We start from the raw sequence: 17,367 nt of genomic DNA, 5'->3' as shown, positions 1-17,367 counted from the left end.
GGCTTATTTCACTTAGCTTAATGTCTTAAAAGTTTGAAAAGAGTTTTAAGTTAATTAAAGTTGCTCTAGATTTAGTTAAGCAGGATGGTAAAAGTTAAAGAAGAAAAACCTACACAAGTATTGATGATTTTACTCCCTTTACACAAGAAATACAAAAGAGAGAAAAATAATTTCTCTCTTTTGTATTATATGTACAATTTTTTTTTTAACAAGAGACAAGTTTTGAAAGAATGCAGGGTTTTTTTTTTTTCCTTTTTCCAATACAAACAATTTTGGGTCTGTTTGCCCTTATAATCTAATAAAAAATAAAACAGGCTACAGTTAAAAAACCAATAATATAGATCCATCAAATACTAACTTGATATTTAAAGATAACTGTGTTAACATACAGATTTATCTTAAAACCTTTCCTATTTCCATACTGGAAAAAGTTAATTATAAATCAAAAAACTAGTAAAAGTGTAAGTAAGAATTCCTGAAACTCTTACTATTTCAATCAAACATACTAGGACAATTGAGCCACGACAAATAAAGATAAAGGAAATAGGAAATCTGTAATAATTATAAAAATTATGTTCTCTTCAAATCCTTTTGAATCTCAGAATTAGAATTCACAAAACTATTGGCACTACCATGATCACACAAACTTGCATTACGTAGGTATGCACATGAGCAAACAAACACCTTTTATACAGACAGTAGCTAATAAACTTATATAGTGTAACATTTCTGGCGTTTTCAAAATCTGCCATTTCAGTGCCTCCTAATCTGCAGGTATAGTCTCAATAAGATGCCATTTTTAACTGCGAGATGGAATTTTTAACCGAATTAATTCTCAAAATTCTTACCTTCAAGATGTTGCTTCTTTCATATTTCAGCAAATGCTCTCTTAATCTATTTTTTTATCCAATATAATATGATAGGGGAAATCAAATGACATACAAAGAAAACATTTTCTGTTGGGTGTACATAAATATTACATCCAGAATGACTAACCATATAATTTGCCAAATTCAAACCCATTTTCTCAGCCAAAGAAGCAGAGCAGTCAGAGATAAAAGTCATTTGAAACTGCCATTACACACAATTCCAACAATTGCCTATTATTTGCATTTCCAAATGTCCCATGTTTCCATGTGTCTTGGACTTGCTGCCTCCACACTGAAGTAGTTAATAGTCTAGAAATCCTGAAATTCTCTTTTTCTTCTTTTTTTTCAGACAGAAATACTTACTCTTGCTAATTTATCACACCTACTGAGTAAGCATCACGCCTGTGACTGTTCACAACTGTCATTTCTGCCAGATTCTCAGGCTACAGGTCCTTTGGCAACTTCACCCCTCTTCCTTCTTCTTTTCTTTCAATCTAATATGTGGGACATACCAAGTGATGAGATGCTTTCTGGCAGCCTAAGAAAACGCCAACGATAGAACAACAGATGTAGTGTCTTCATTAAGGTAAGCCAGAATCACTCACCTAATGTAACATGGGTAAGTTCACATTTTGTAGTTCAGGATGATTCTTATCCCTACAAATATATTATCAGTTTAAACCTTTTTTTTTTCTTTACTACAAATATACTGAATTACATTTCTTGAAAGTTTTTCTACCTAAGAAAACAACAAAAAAGTCAATGTATTCATTTCAATGACTGTATCTTTTTCTTTAATAGAAGGACCTGTCAAAGCTTTTAAGAATCAATATAAAATTTCCTTCACTAATTAAAATGACTGTCATAAATTATAACAAAATTCCACATACAATACACTTTGTTTTGGAAGGATTTCTCTTGCCTCCTGTTTCTCAAATGCTTTGTCATCCTTTACCATTTATCATAGCATCTTTCAAGTCAGGCAATTTTATTAATCCAGTATTCTTATAGCAAACTCTGCTAGTTGCCTACCCAATATTCTTTCTGTTATTCTTTTCTTTTAAAAGAGCTCTGATTTAGTTTTGAGTAGAAACATGCTGGGCCTCAGGACATGGATCACAGTGGTCTGAAAAGTCATTCAATCATTCCCCACTTTCCTAACTGCCCTTGCAGCTTCTACCAGTAGATTCTGGCCACTGGCACCTAGCACAGAAGGAAATGGAAATGATACCTGAGGTGTAGCAGCCATATTCTGACCATGAAGTGAAGTGACTGGCACAAGGAAAAATCTAACATGCTCAGGATACTGGAGTAGAGGTTAGAAACAGCCTGCATCCCATGTGGCTTTACTAACCAGCTAAAAACAATGTCAGTAACTACACAGCTTAAGATTTCTTGTTATATGAGAAGAAGTAAACACTCACTTAAGTAACTATTATGGTTAAGTATTCTTTTTTTTTTTTGAGACGGAGTTTCGCTCTTGTTACCCAGGCTGGAGTGCAATGGCGCGATCTTGGCTCACCGCAACCTCCGCCTCCTGGGTTCAGGCAATTCTCCTGCCTCAGCCTCCTGAGTAGCTGGGATTACAGGCACGCGCCACCATGCCCAGCTAATTTTTTTTTTTTTTTGTATTTTTAGTAGAGACTGGGTTTCACCATATTGACCAGGATGGTCTCGATCTGTTGACCTCGTGATCCACCCGCCTTGGCCTCCCAAAGGGCTGGGATTACAGGGTTAAGTATTCTTTTTAAAACTAATATAGTTGAACCACTGTACATAATCTTAAAAACACATATATATACACACACACACATATGCATATATATATATATATATATATATACACACACACACACACACACACATATACATAGACATAAAGGTATATTTATCCTTAATTAGAGATTTCAATTAGAGAGAAATTAAACCACAGACATTGAACAATCATGTCCTGAAAATTAGAGTCTGATTCTAATTTTAAGGCAAGCTAAAAAACAGGGTTCCAAATAGTGTACAATAAATATTATCTATTGTCAAAATAAATAAGTAATTTGCTATCTTATTTACCATAGTTATAAATTTTTTATTTCACTTTTAGTGTTTGTAGAGTTTCTGTTGTATCATTTGTTAATTATTCCTAGATTTGGTAGCTCATAGGACTCACACATCAATCATTTTGTTGAGCAGAGCCCTGTCAACGTTAATGTCTCATGGCATGCTTTAGCCATTTGTACTTTTCCTTCAAAAAATTCAGTGGCTCTTACTTGCTATTATATTTGAATAACTATTGACTTATTTAGTTATGTGAAAAGGTTTTCATTTTCTTTATTTTAAAAAATAAGACTGTAGACAAGTATTAAATGCCTTCTCAAATTACACTTTTAGTAAATGAGAGAGCTGGAAAGGATTTGAAGCCTTCAATTCCAAAAACATGTACCTAATTTTCATGCTCTACAGTCTGAAGACCAAACTTCTTAGTACAAAGCAGTCAAGTCCTTTCTCAACAGGACCCCAATCAAGCTTTTGAACTTAACATCAAAATATAACTTAAGAAGAACCTTTAAAAATAGAGTTCAGCTCCAACTCTTCCTATTGCAAACAAGGAAAGTAAAGCTCACACAAAACGTATGGTACTGGGTGGGGAGTGAGGGAAGCAATGAGGAGCAACATCTATGATCTATTTCAGGAGCAAACGCCAAGTGCCAACATTCCAAACTGGTGTGTGCATTTCTAAGGTTTCCATCATTTTCAGAAATGCCCTCAGTAAACATCGACTGCTTTGTCCTTTCTGTGACTTGCATTCCTACACTGAGAAAATGAAGGAAGAAGATGCTGGTTGGATTAGATAGACAGAATCTCCTTGGCATATTTCTTAAGGCAATTTGTTTTCTCCAGCTGTGTAGCAAAAGCCACTCTCAAAATTTGAGGGAGAAACATCCTAGGGTCTATAATGTTTGGGCCAAGGGTCTGGTTGCCAGTAGTCCCTTCTAGCAAAGTAGAGTCATCCCTCACTCAGACATGACCATCAGCTCAACCTTCCCTCCTCTTGAGTCAACTGCTTCTGGAATGAACATGTACCTTATACATTTTTTCAGTGTAAACTGGGGGATAGTAAGGGGTTAAGTACAGAGGGGAAAGGTGGAGGTGAGGACCAGAGTTTGGCTCATTTTGATGTCGTCTCGTTATCCTGTGCTTCAGTCAAAGCATTCATGTTCTAATTATATTATTCATTTATGTTTGTTTTTCAGTCGTACTCCACAAAATACTGTGGTGAATATTTAATTTAGTTTGTTTGTCCTTGAAGTTTTGCATTCAACTTTGCTCTTTTTTTTTTTGAGACGGAGTTTCGCTCTTGTTACCCAGGCTGGAGTGCAATGGCGCGATCTCGGCTCACCGTAACCTCTGCCTCCTGGGTTCAGGCAATTCTCCTGCCTCAACCTCCCGAGTAGCTGGGATTACAGGCACGTGCCACCATGCCCAGCTAATTTTTTGTATTTTTAGTAGAGACGGGGTTTCACCATGTTGACCAGAATGGTCTCCATCTCTCGACCTCGTGATCCACCCGTCTCGGCCTCCCAAAGTGCTGGGACTACAGGCTTGAGCCACCGCGCCCGGCCTGCTCTTTTTTTTTTTTTGAGATGGAGTTTCGCTCTTGTTACCCAGGCTGGAGTGCAATGGCGCAATCTCTGCTCACCGCAACCTCCGCCTCCTGGTTCAGGCAATTCTCCTGCCTCAGCTCCTGAGTAGCTGGGATTACAGGCATACACCACCATACCCAGCTAATTTTTTGTATTTTTAGTAGAGACGGGGGTTCACCTTGTTGACCAGGATAGTCTTGATCTCTTGACCTCGTGATCCACCCGCCTCTGCCTCCCAAAGTTCTGGGACTGCAGGCTTGAGCCACCGTGCCCGGCCCAACTTTGCTCTTTATCTTGTACCACATTCTTTTGGTAGAAGCATCTTTTAAAAAATTTATTTATCTATCTATTTATTTATTGAGTGGCTATATCATTCTGTACATGTGATAGGCCTTATGCTAAGCTATTCTGCCCTTGCAATCAAAATGTCTCTTCCAGGACATTTTGGCTATAGAAGCAGAGTGCCCAAAGAATGTGAATGCAACTGCTTTCATCTTGAAAGTGGCACTCTGAAAAAATTAGCTATAATTTCTCCCTCTTGGACAAGCAGAATTAATCCTCTTCTTGTCTTTTTCTGGCCAGCTTCTCCAACTTTCCCTTTGTTGTTTGTGATTAATAAAATTTTATGGATAAGAATGCCTTCCCTTCGCTACTGTCTATGGAATTTCTATCCATACATCGGCTTAAAATTATTCTCTAGTTGGTCTTCCCCTGATCTTTGAGCCAGAAGTCTTCTCTCTACTCCGAGCTTCTGTATCTTGTTCATCTTTCTTTAGGACTTTGCACATTATTACAGGCCAAATAGTAATTTGTGGACCTGTTTTATATTTTCTATTATGTTGTAAGCTCCCAGGAGAGAATGTTTCCTATTCATTTTACATCTTCTCCCCTCATATCTTCTCCCACCTCTAAAGCAATGCCTTTTAAACATGCAAGGTCATGAAATGTATACTAAATAAATAAATTACAAATGTTCTAGTAGAAAGAACACTAGGTTTTCAATCAGGAAACTGAGTTTCAGTTACCGTTCCAACACTTATTCTTTAAGTAGTCTTGCACAAATCATTTCTGGATCTCATTTTTCTCATCTATAAAAGGTACGTGGCTTATTCTTTTAAAGCTGTTATAACAAAATACCATAGATTGGTGGTTTCAACAACTAATATTTATTTCTCACATTTCTGGAAACAGAAAGTCCAAGATTAAATCAACAGATCTGGTGGCTGGTTAGGGCACTCTTCCTGGTTTGCAAATGGCCATCTTCTCAAATCCACATATAGCCAAGAAAAAAAATAATTTATCTCCGACTTCTTTTTATAAGGGCACCAATACCATTCATGAGGGTTCTATCCTCATAATCTACCTCCCAAATGCCTCCCCCCCACCTTCTAATATAATCATTATGGGGGTTAAGATATCAGCATATGAGTTTTGGACAAACATTCAGTCCATAACAATGGGTGTAGGGACAAATAATGTCTTCTCTAGATCTAAACTTTATACTTCTCTGTAAAATATTTACTAGGTGCATCTTACAGTTTGGGATTTCTCTTGCTACCCAGACAACCAAATTATTTTATTATTTACTTATAGTTTATAAATAAGCTAGAGTCCATAAGAAATAAAACCATGAATAATCACCTTTTGATATTGTTTTCTAGTTACACAATTGTCCAGGAATCTCACATCATTGGTAGACAGCTGACTTCAGATCTTGTCTCCATTAAATAAGTAGGAAAGTAGCTAAGCATAGCAGTCTCTGAGGAATTAGAAGAAAAGTAAATCTATCCATATGCTTTAAGATATTTTAATAAGTAACTGAAAATGTATCTTATGTTAATTTATTGGATGGTGGATAAGTTGAGGAAGAGACGGGAAAGTATTATAGGGCTATGTCGTTAAGTTCCTTTTTCAAAAATAGTTTCTGCTTGGCTCACCTCAAAAATGAAGAAATAAATCACAGGAAAGTTGATTGATTCTGCTAAGAGCCACAGACACAAAACAGGTGACAGACATATCTAATCTAGTCTGCCAGAACAGGCTCCATTCCCTTTTTAGGTAGAAAATTGTATCTTAGATTTCTGATGATCTAGAGGCCCATCTAATTTTCAAGTGATCAGAGTACTACACAAAATCACTGGGTGAATTTGATCTAGACTAGATAGTCTATAAATTATGAGCCAGTGAAATTCCTCTTCCCCTAATAATTCCCAGTGTGTCTATTTTAAATAGAAGTACACATACCAGACCCATAAAACTCATCGAAGATGTTTTGTTTTGTTAGTTTTACATAGCTGAAAATTTTTACTTATATGACAATTTGTATACCTTCAATATTTTATCATAATATTAGAATAGTCAATCTTTTAAATCATGTTTTAATATCTGTGCTGTTTCTTCAAAATCTTAGTGGTATGGCATATTTTGTCTAAGAAATGCAATAATAAGAAAGACAACAAAATATACTAAACATTTACAAATCATAGGATTCAAAACTAGAGAGAATAATTGCTATTTCAGAGAAAATGACAGAGATAAATGTAAATGGTCTATAATATTCACCAGCTTTATTGAAAATAGCTTTTTAAAAAATTATTTCCTTTCCTCTGCTATACAGATGGGATATTATTATCAAGTTTCATTTTCATTGTTAGCCTTGGTCTCAAACTAAACATTAGAGTTGTTCCTATAGTTATGATATTTCCTCCCACTGAGAAGAGAAAATGAGTTCTTAGTATATTTCAGGCTTCATAGTAGGTACCTGAAATTTTATCATCTGAAAATATAAATGATGATCCCAGATTTGAAAAGAATCTCAAGTGTATCAAAATTTTTAATAAGATATCAACATGGCTAATTCAGCCCAATAATAGGGTATATGCAATTAGTTTCTTTGATTACCTAACTCTTACAAATTAGATGTTCTTTATACAAATCAGGAAGTCAGAACAAATTCAGCATAATGAAAGGAAAAAAATATATGAGAAAAAGGGACATATGAATCTAACTTAAATCCAACCATTTTTTACACCAGAGATATACCATTCTAAATTTAAAAGGGAAAAGCAATTTATTAGAATAGTAACAAATGAATTGAAAATTATTGAAGGTTAATAAACCTCATAGGTATAAGGCATAAAAGATTTACTAAAATTATGAAAATGAAGAAAAGTCACTATTGTCCAAAATATCTAGATAATTTAGCAGGCAAAATTTTCCTCTTAGAGTCTCAGTTTCTTGCCTCTTTAACTTTATCCCAAAGTTTCAGTATAAAGATTTTTAAATGTAATGATAAAAATATCACAGTTGTTTTTGTTCTTGGTAAGTCCAATTTAAGAATGTATCCACATTAATAAAAAAGCAAAAGAAAATGCTCATACTTTGTTATGCTTGAAATATTTTCATTCATAAAACTAAAAGTGAACTTCGAAATGTTATTTAAACAATGAATATTTGAGGCTTCAATCCAAGATGGCCCTTTAGGAGCAGCCCGGGATTGCAGCTCCCAGAGAAAGCGCAGAGGGTGAGTGGACGCTGCATTTCCAGATGGATTTTTATTGCACAGACCAGAAGATTCCCAGGCGGAGGAGTCCTACGGGTCGCCAGTGTGGCTGTTTTGGCCAGTGCGGCTGTTTTGCTGGCGCCGCAGCGCGGTGGCTCTCTATACAAAATACACTGGTCTGGTTGCCCTTTTAAGCTGGCAATTGGTGCTCCGGGAAGGCAGATTCAACCATTCACCTGAATAAATGGATCTGAAAGAGGGAGACAGGCCAGGAGATTCCTGGGCAGCGCCGCTGTTCCAGCCAGTACAGTGGGTCGCTGCACAGGAAATCACACAGATCACGGTGCCCTTTCAGCAGGCAACTGGAACACCCAGGAGAGTCAACTGTTCAACTTAAAAAAAAAAGGCTCTGAGGCAGGGAGCCAAGTGATCAGGCTCGGTGGGTCACACCACCACAAAAACAAAACAGCAATTGAAAATGCTCGGGGTTGAGAGTTTCACAGCAAGCACAGCTGAACCCAGGACAGTGCAGCTCAGTGGGGGAGGGGCGTCCGCCATTACTGAGGCACTCCGCCACTAAGGAGGTATTCTGCCATTGCTGAGGCAGCCTGCTGTTGCCGAGGCAACCCACCATAACAGAGAGAGTCCGCCATTACAGAGATGGGCCACCATCGCCGAGGCAGTTCTAACCACACACATATAAACAGGACTGCAGAGAAGCTCACAAGGCAGCAGGGCGGAGCTAGCAGCAGGGCAGAGCCAGCAGCAGGGCAGAAGACACAGCAGCTCGGCAAAGCCTCTGCAGGCAGACAAAGACTAGGCTTCCTCCTTGCTGATCACGGCAGCCCTGAAAAAGGGAAAAAAAAGAAAAAAAAAAAGGCAGCAGCACAATGGATACTCATAAATAAAGCCCTAACTCCCCGGGACAGAGCACCAGGGGAAAAAAAGGCGGTTTATGAGTTCTGCTGCAGCAGACTTAAACGTACCCTCCTAGCAGCTCTGAATGAACAACGGAGCTCACAGCTCAACACTTGAGCTCCTATAAAGAACAGACTGTCTCATCAAGCAGCTCCATGACCCCTGTATATTCAAAGAGTCACCTCACAATAGACTGATCCGACTGACATTTGGTGAGCATCATTCTGGGACAAGGTTAGCAGAAGAAGAAACTGGTAGCAACCCTTACTGTTCTGCAGCGGATGCAGGTGATCCCCAAATCAAGCAGGGCCTGGAGTGGACCTCAGCAGTCCTACAGCAGAGGGACCAGACTGTTAGAAGGAAAACTAAGAAACAGAAATAACTTCATCATCAACAACCTGGACGTCCACTCAGAGACCCAATCTGAAAATCAGCAACTACACAGATGACAGGTGGATAAATCCACAAAGATGGGAAGAAACCAGCACAAAAAGGAGGAAAACACCTGAAACCAGAACACCTCTTCTCCTACAAGGGATCACAACTCCTCACTGGCAATGGAACAAAGCTGGATGAACAATGAGTGTGATGAAATAACAGAATCAGAATTCAGAAGGTGGGTAATGAGAAACTTCTGTGAGCTAAAAGAACATGTTCTAACTCAATGCAAAGAAACTAAGAATCTTGAAAAAAGATATGAGGAAATGATAACAAGAATGGACAACTTAGAGAGGAATATGAGTGAATTGACAAAGCTAAAAAACACAACACGAGAACTTCGCGAAGCATGCACAAGTTCCAACAGCCGAATTGACCAAGCAGAAGAAAGGATATCAGAGGTTGAAGATCAACTCAATGAAATAAAACAAGTAGGCAAGATTAGAGAAAAAAGCACAAAAAGGAATGAATAAAATCTCCAAGAAATGTGGGACTATGTGAAGAGACCTAATCTATGTTTGATAGGTGTACTTGAATGTGATGAAGATAATGAATCCAAGCTGGAAAATACTCTTCAGGATATTATCCAGGAAAACTTCCCTAACCTAGCAAGGCAGGTCAATATTCAAGTCAAGGAAATACAGAAACATAACAAAGATATTCCTCAAGAAGAGCAACCCCAAGGCACATAATCTTCAGATTCACCAGGGTTGAAATGAAGGGGAAAATGCTAAGGGCAGTCAGAGACAAAGGTCGGGTTACCCACAAAGGGAAGCCCATCAGACACACAGCAGATCTCTCGGCAGAAACCCTACAAGCCAGAAGAGAGTGGGGACCAATATTCAACATCATTCAAGAAAAGAACTTTCAACCCAGAATTTCATATCCAGCCAAACTAAGCTTCATAAGAGAAGGAAAAATAAAATCCTTTGCAAACAAGCAAGTACTCAAAGATTTTGTCACCACCAGGCCTGCTTTACAAGAGCTCCTGAAAGAGGCACTACACATAGAAAGGAACAACCAGTACCAGCCACTCCAAAAATATACCAAATGGTAAAGAGCATCAACAAAACGAAGATTCTGCATCAACTAATGGGAAAAACCACTAGCTAGAATCAAAATGGCAGGATCAAATTCACACATATCAATATTATCCCTAAATGTAAATGGGCTAAATGCACCAATCAAAAGACACAGACCGGCAAATTCTATAAAAAGCCAAAACCCATCGGTGTGCTGTATCCAGGAAACCAATCTCACATGCAAGGATACACAGAGGCTCAAAATAAAGAGATGGAGGAAGATTTACCAAGCAAATGGACAGCAAAAAAAAGCAGGACATTACATAATGGTAAAAGGATCAATGCAACAAGAAGAGCGAATGATCCTAAATATATACAGACCCAATACAGAAGCACCCGGATACATAAGGCAAGTTCTTAATCACTTATAAAGAGACTTAGACTCCCACACATTAATAGTGGGAGACTTTAACACTCCACTGTCAATATTAGACAGATCAACCAGACAGAAAATTAACAAGGATATCCAGGACTTGAATTCAGACCTGGAACAAGCAAACCTGATAGACATTTACAGAACTCTCCACCACAAATCCACAGAATATACATTCTTCTCAGCACCACATCACACCTACTCTAAAATTGACCACATAACTGGAAGTAAATCACTCCTCAGCAAATGCAAAAGAATGGAAATTGTAACAAACAGTCTCTCAGACCACAGTGCAATCAAGTTAGAACTCTGAATTCAGAAACTAACTCAGAACCGCACAGCTTCATGGAAACTGAATAACTGGCTTTTGAATGCTGACTGGATAAACAATAAAATGAAGGCAAAAATAAAGAAGTTCTTCAAAACCAACAAGAATGAAGACACAACATACCAGAATCTCTGGGACACATTTAAAGCAGTCTCTAGAGGAAAATATATAGCAGTAAGTGTCCACATGAGAAGAGTGGAGAGATCCACAATTGACACCCTATCATCAAAATTGAAAGAGCTAGAGGAGCAAGATCAAAAGATGTCCAAACCTAGCAGAATACAAGAAATAACTAAGATCAGGGCAGAACTGAAGGAGATAGAAATACAAAAAACTCTTCAAAAAATCAATAAATTCAGAAGTTGGTTTTTTGAAAATATCAACAAAATAGACAGACCACTAGCCAGATTAATAAAAATGAAAAGAGAGAATAACCAAATAGATGCAATAAAAAACGATAAAGGGAAAATCACCACAGATCCCACAGAAATTCAAACCATCATCAGAGAATATTACAAACAACTCTATGCACATAAACTAGTAAACCTGGAAGAAATGGATAAATTCCTGGACACTTGCATTCTCTCAAGCCTAAACCAGGGAGGAGTCAAAACCATGAATAGACCAATAACAAGGTCTGAAGTTGAGGCAGCACTTAAAAGCCTACCACACAAAAAAAGCCCAGGTCCAGATGGGTTCACAGCCGAATTCTACCAGACACACAAAGAGGAACTGCTACCATACCTCCTGAAACTATTCCAAATAATCCAAAAACAGGAAATCCTTCCCTAATCATTTTATGAGACCAGCATCATCCTGATACCAAAACCCGGCAGAGACCCAACAAGAAAAGAAAACTTCAGGCCAATATCCATGATAAACATAGATGCAAAAATCTTAAATAAAATACTGGCAAGCCGATTGCAACAGCACATCAAAAAATGTATCCACCATGATCAAGTAGGATTCATCCCGGGGATGCAAGGATGGTTCAACATACGCAAGGCTATAAATGTAATTTACCACATAAACAGAACCAAAAACAAAAACCACATGATTATTTCAATTGATGCAGAGAAGGTCTTTGACAAAATTCAAAAGCCCTTTATGCTAAAAACCCTCAATAAACTCGGTATTGACAGAACGTATCTCAAAATAATAAAAGCTATTTATAACAAACCAACAGCTGATATCATACTGAATGGGCAAAAACTGGAAGCATTCCCTTTGAAATCTGGCACTAGACAAGGATGCCCTCTCTCACCACTTCTATTCAATATAGTACTGGAAGTTCTAGCCAGAGCAATCAGACCAGAAAAAGAAATAAAGGGTATTCAAATAGGAAAGGAGGAAGCCAAATTGTCTCTATTTGCAGACAACATGATAGTATTCTAAAAGACCCCATCGTCTCAGCCCAAAATCTCCTGAAACTGATAAGCAACTTCAGCAAAATCTCAGGATATAAAATCAGTGTGCAAAAATCACAAGCATTCCTATACACCAATAACAGACTTAAAGAGAGCCAAATCAAGAATGAACTGCTATTCATAATTGCTACAAAGGGACTTAAATACCTAGGAATACAACTTTCAAGGAACGTAAAGGACCTATTCAAGGAGAACTACAAACCACTGCTCAAAAAAATAAGAGAGGACACAAACATATGGAGAAACGTTCCATTTTCATGGTTAGGAAGAATCAATATTGTGAAAATGGCCATACTGCCCAAAGTAATTTATAGATTCAATGCTATCCCCATCAAGCTACCAATGACCTTCTTCACAGAACTGAAAAACCACTTTAAACTTCATATGGAACCAAAAGAGAGCCCGCATAGCCAAGTCAATTCTAAGCAAAAAGAACACAGCAGGAGGCATCACACTACTGGACTTCAAACTATACTACAAGGCTACAGTAATCAAAACAGCATGGTACTGGTACCAAAACAGACATATAGACCAATGGAACAAAACAGAGGCATCGGAGGCAACACAACATATCTACAACCATACAATCTATGATAAACCTGACAAAAACAAGCAATGGGGAAAGGATTCCCTGTTTAATAAATGGTGTTGGGAAAACTGGCTAGCCATGTGCGGAAAGCAGAAACTGGACTCCTTCCTGACACCTTACACTAAAATTGACTCCAGATGGATTAAAGACTTAAACATAAGACCTGGCACCATAAAAACCCTAGAAAAAAATCTAGGCAAAACCATTCAGGAGATAGGAGTAGGCAAAGACTTCATGACCAAAACACCAAAAGCATTGGCAACAAAAGTCAAAATAGACAAATGGGGCCTAATCAAACTCCACAGCTTCTGCATGGCAAAAGAAACAGTCATAGAGTGAATCGGCAACCAACAGAATGGGAAAAATTTTTGCAGTTTACCCATCTGACAAAGGGCTGATATCCAGAATCTATAAAGAACTACAACAGATTTACAAGAAAAAAAAAAAAAAAACAAAAAAAACAAGCCCATTCAAAAGTGGGCAAAGGATATGAACAGATACTTTACAAAAGAAGACATACATGAGGCCAACAAAATATGAAAAAATGCTCATCATCACTGGTCATTAGAGAAATGCAAATCAAAACCACATTGAGATACCATCTTATGATAGTTAGAATGGTGATGATTAAAAAATCTGGAAACAAGAGATGCTGGAGAGAATATGGAGAAATAGGAATGGTTTTACACTGTTGGTAGGAGTGTAAATTGGTTCAACCATTGTGGAAGACAGTGTGGCAATTCCTCAAGGACCTAGAAATAGAAATTCCATTTGACCCAGCAATCCCATTACTGGGTATATATCCAGAGGATTATAAATCATTCTACTATAAGGCCACATGCATACGAATGTTCGTTGCAGCACTGTTTACAATAGCAAAGACCTGGAATCAACCCAAATGCCCATCGATGATAGACTGGACAGGGAAAATGTGGCACCTATATACCATGGAATATTATGCAGCAATCAAAAATGATGAGTTCGTGTTCTTTGTAAGGACATGGATGAAACTGGGGAACATCATTCTCAGCAAACCGACACAAGAACAGAAAATGAAATACCGCATATTTTCACTCATAGGCAGGTGTTGAACAATGAGAACACATGGACACAGGGAGGGGAGCACTACACACTAGGGTAGGTTGGGGGGAATAGGGAGGGACAGTGGGGATGGGGAGTTGGGGAGAGATAGCATGGGGAGAAATGCCAGATATAGGTGAAGGGGAGAAAGGCAGCAAATCACACTGCCATGTGTGTACCTATGCAACTATCTTGCATGTTCTTCACATGTGCCCCAAAACCTAAAATGCAATAAAAATAAATAAATAAATAAGGTAAAAAAACACAAAAAACAATGAATATTTAAGTTTTTTCCATTTTATATTAGCAAGCTCTATCCCCCAGTCAACTGAAAAACATTTGACATAATTTTGTGTTCTGAGAACTGTACAGCCAGGTCAAGCCAGGCATATGGTGGCTCATGCTTGTAATCCCAGAACTTTGGGAGGCTGAGGCAGGAGGATTACTTGAGGACAGGCGTTCTGGATCAGCGTGGGCAACATAGTAAGACCCCATCTCTTCAAAAATGAAAAAAAAAAGTGTTTTTAAATTCTTAAAAGCCACGTTAGTCCTCTATTTTTTGTTTCTAACCTGCCACAACTTAAAATCTCTCCAGTGATCTGGTATAATACATGGTTTACTCCAAATGGCTTTATCCTAAAAAGTATCATGACATAGACCACTTTGTACAAACCAATAAAAAAGAAACTCCAGCTTTATTTTTGATTGCCTTTAACAAAGACAACACAAAGAAATTCTCTCGCAAATCTCATTCCAAACAACAGACTAGTATATCCTCCACAGTCTTTGTCGTGATGGATTAATACTAATGAAGTTGTAACAATTATAGGATCATGATTTGAACTGCTACAACACTTACTTCAAATGAGGAATGTGTCCCAAAGGTTTGTTTTGGAATGCAGAATAGTTTTTACTGTAGAAAAATGTTGTATATTATAATTATGTCTTTGGTCCACCTGTCTTTTCATTCATTAGACACCTGAAGAATACTATTGATGGTATGTTGGAAACACATTTTTGTTATATAGGTGTAGCATCCCCATGAGAGATGGGGACATTGGGAAGACTGGCACACTCCTAGCAACTTCAGAGGGAACTTCAGAGGGAAGATCCATTGAAAATGGAGAGGGAAGACACAGATGCTAGGCCAAAGTGGCCGGAGGCAGGGAACCCTACACAGGGCTATTATGCACTGGAAATTATTGCTAGCTCCCAATGACTCCTGGGGAAGGAGTGGGTTGAGCAGGCAAAGAGCAACCCATTCTCCACAGGGGCCCCTGGAATCCTTCCATCAGGAGACTACATGACTTCCACAGACAATTTAGCTGGCAGCAAGAGATGCTTAGAGAAGTAGTATGGGCAGAACTTCAGCCAGTGTGGAACCCAGAGGGTTTGGTGTGGGAGTATCTGGAGTGGAGCACTACTAGGGGCACCCATCCCCCAGGGCTGCCTTGCACCCATAGGACACTTTTGGCCTGAGGAAACTGTTGAACCCGAACAGTGAAGGGTGGTCTTGCTCATAAGGCTGGGCCAGTCCGACCTGAGCACTTTTGGTCTGCTGGCCTCTCTTGTGACCTCAGCTAGGCCTGCTTGCATTGGAGCCTATGAAGCCCAGGTGTGTTGAGCATGCATCATAGCTCCTGCCCTGGCACACTATACTTGACCAGTAGAGAGCTCCAGTAGAGTGCTCCAATAGAGCCTACCTGCAGATATGCAGCTGCCCACCCATGTCCTTCTCCTACCACAGTCTCCCCTGAGTTGCTTTGCTGGCATGCCGTGGTCCACAACCACCTACTATTTGCTTTGCTGGTGCATATAAGCTTGGATAGACCTTGCCTTCCCTTCCCTGCCAGATACACATGTACCCTGCCATGACATACCTGCCAGTGTAAGTGAATCTCAACCCTCCGACACTCCCCCCAACAGTGCTGCCATTGCTGTTGGAGCATTGGCTAGCATGGAAACTGGAGACTGTCAGCCCCACATCCACCTGCACCACACCCGTTTGCCAATATTGCCACTGGTATGAAACTATACAAGTCGACCAAGTGATCTGCCCCCAACACCAGCAGCAGCTGCCACCTATATTAATGCATGAACACAGGGCACACACCGTCCCATGCCTCCAGTGCCACATCCCCATGCTAACATCCTTGCTCATTCAAATTCATGCACGGACACTGGCAAGGCCCCTTGCATCTCCACACAGTGCTGCCATGCCAACACTGCTGCTGCAAGTGCGCCACAAAGCACCTGTGCCCATCAGCACTCAGCCATAGCTGATGAGGGTGCAACCTATAGCACTGCCACTGCTGCCGGCACATACAAACGAGGACCAATCCTGCTTCCACTGCCCTATGAAGAGCTGAGGCTCGTACCACCCATCAGCATGTTCTAACCAGCTATCTGGAAACAATTCAGGCCTCTCCAGTGAGTCAGGTTCCTAACCTCCAGGGGTGACAGAATAAACCAGGGTCCATACCAGGCCCCTAGATTTAAAGCACAGAGTTCAGGAGTTATGAGCTGAGCCTTGGCCCTCAAAAATCCTTTAAAACTAAACCAGTCAACTGAACCCAGCTTATACCATAATCAATCCCCCAAGGACATCAAATAGGCTAGAAGGAAAAAAAAAATCCACAGGTCATCAACTTCAAAGACTGAGGCAACATCAGCCCAGAATGATGAGAAAGGACCAGCACAAGAACCCTGGCAACTCAAGCCAGAGTGGCTTCTTACCTCCAAATGATCATACTAGTTCCCCAGCAAAAGTTCCTACCTGGGCTGAGTTGGCTGAAATGACAGAAATAGAATTCAGAATATAGAGAGGAATGAAGATTACTGACATACAGAAGAAAGTCAAAACCCAAATAAAGGAATCCAAGGTTTACAATAAAATGATACAGGAGCTGATATACAAAATAGCCATTATAAGAACTGATCTAATAGAGCTGAAAAACATGCGAGAGGAATTTAATAATGCAATCACAAGTATTAACAACAGAACTGACCAAGCCGAGGAAAAAAATTCACAGCTTGAAGACTGGCTCTCCAAAATGACTCTAAGAAAAAATTTAAAAAACCAAGAGGAGAATAAATAAAACATCTAAGAAAGTTGGGATTCTG

General features: G+C 39.1%; 1 protein-coding gene across 31 annotated transcripts in view; it reads right to left on the bottom strand.

Moving 5' to 3' along the window:
* Positions 1 to 17,367, bottom strand: part of MAGI2 (membrane associated guanylate kinase, WW and PDZ domain containing 2) — a 1,508,583-nt gene that overhangs the window by 1,043,063 nt on the left and 448,153 nt on the right. The window lies entirely within an intron of this gene.

The sequence above is a fragment of the Callithrix jacchus genome, chromosome 11, assembly GCF_049354715.1.
Source record: "Callithrix jacchus isolate 240 chromosome 11, calJac240_pri, whole genome shotgun sequence".
NCBI lineage: Eukaryota > Metazoa > Chordata > Mammalia > Primates > Cebidae > Callithrix > Callithrix jacchus.
The sequence above is the reverse complement of the archived record's forward strand: the minus strand, read 5'-3'. Positions and strand labels throughout refer to the sequence as shown.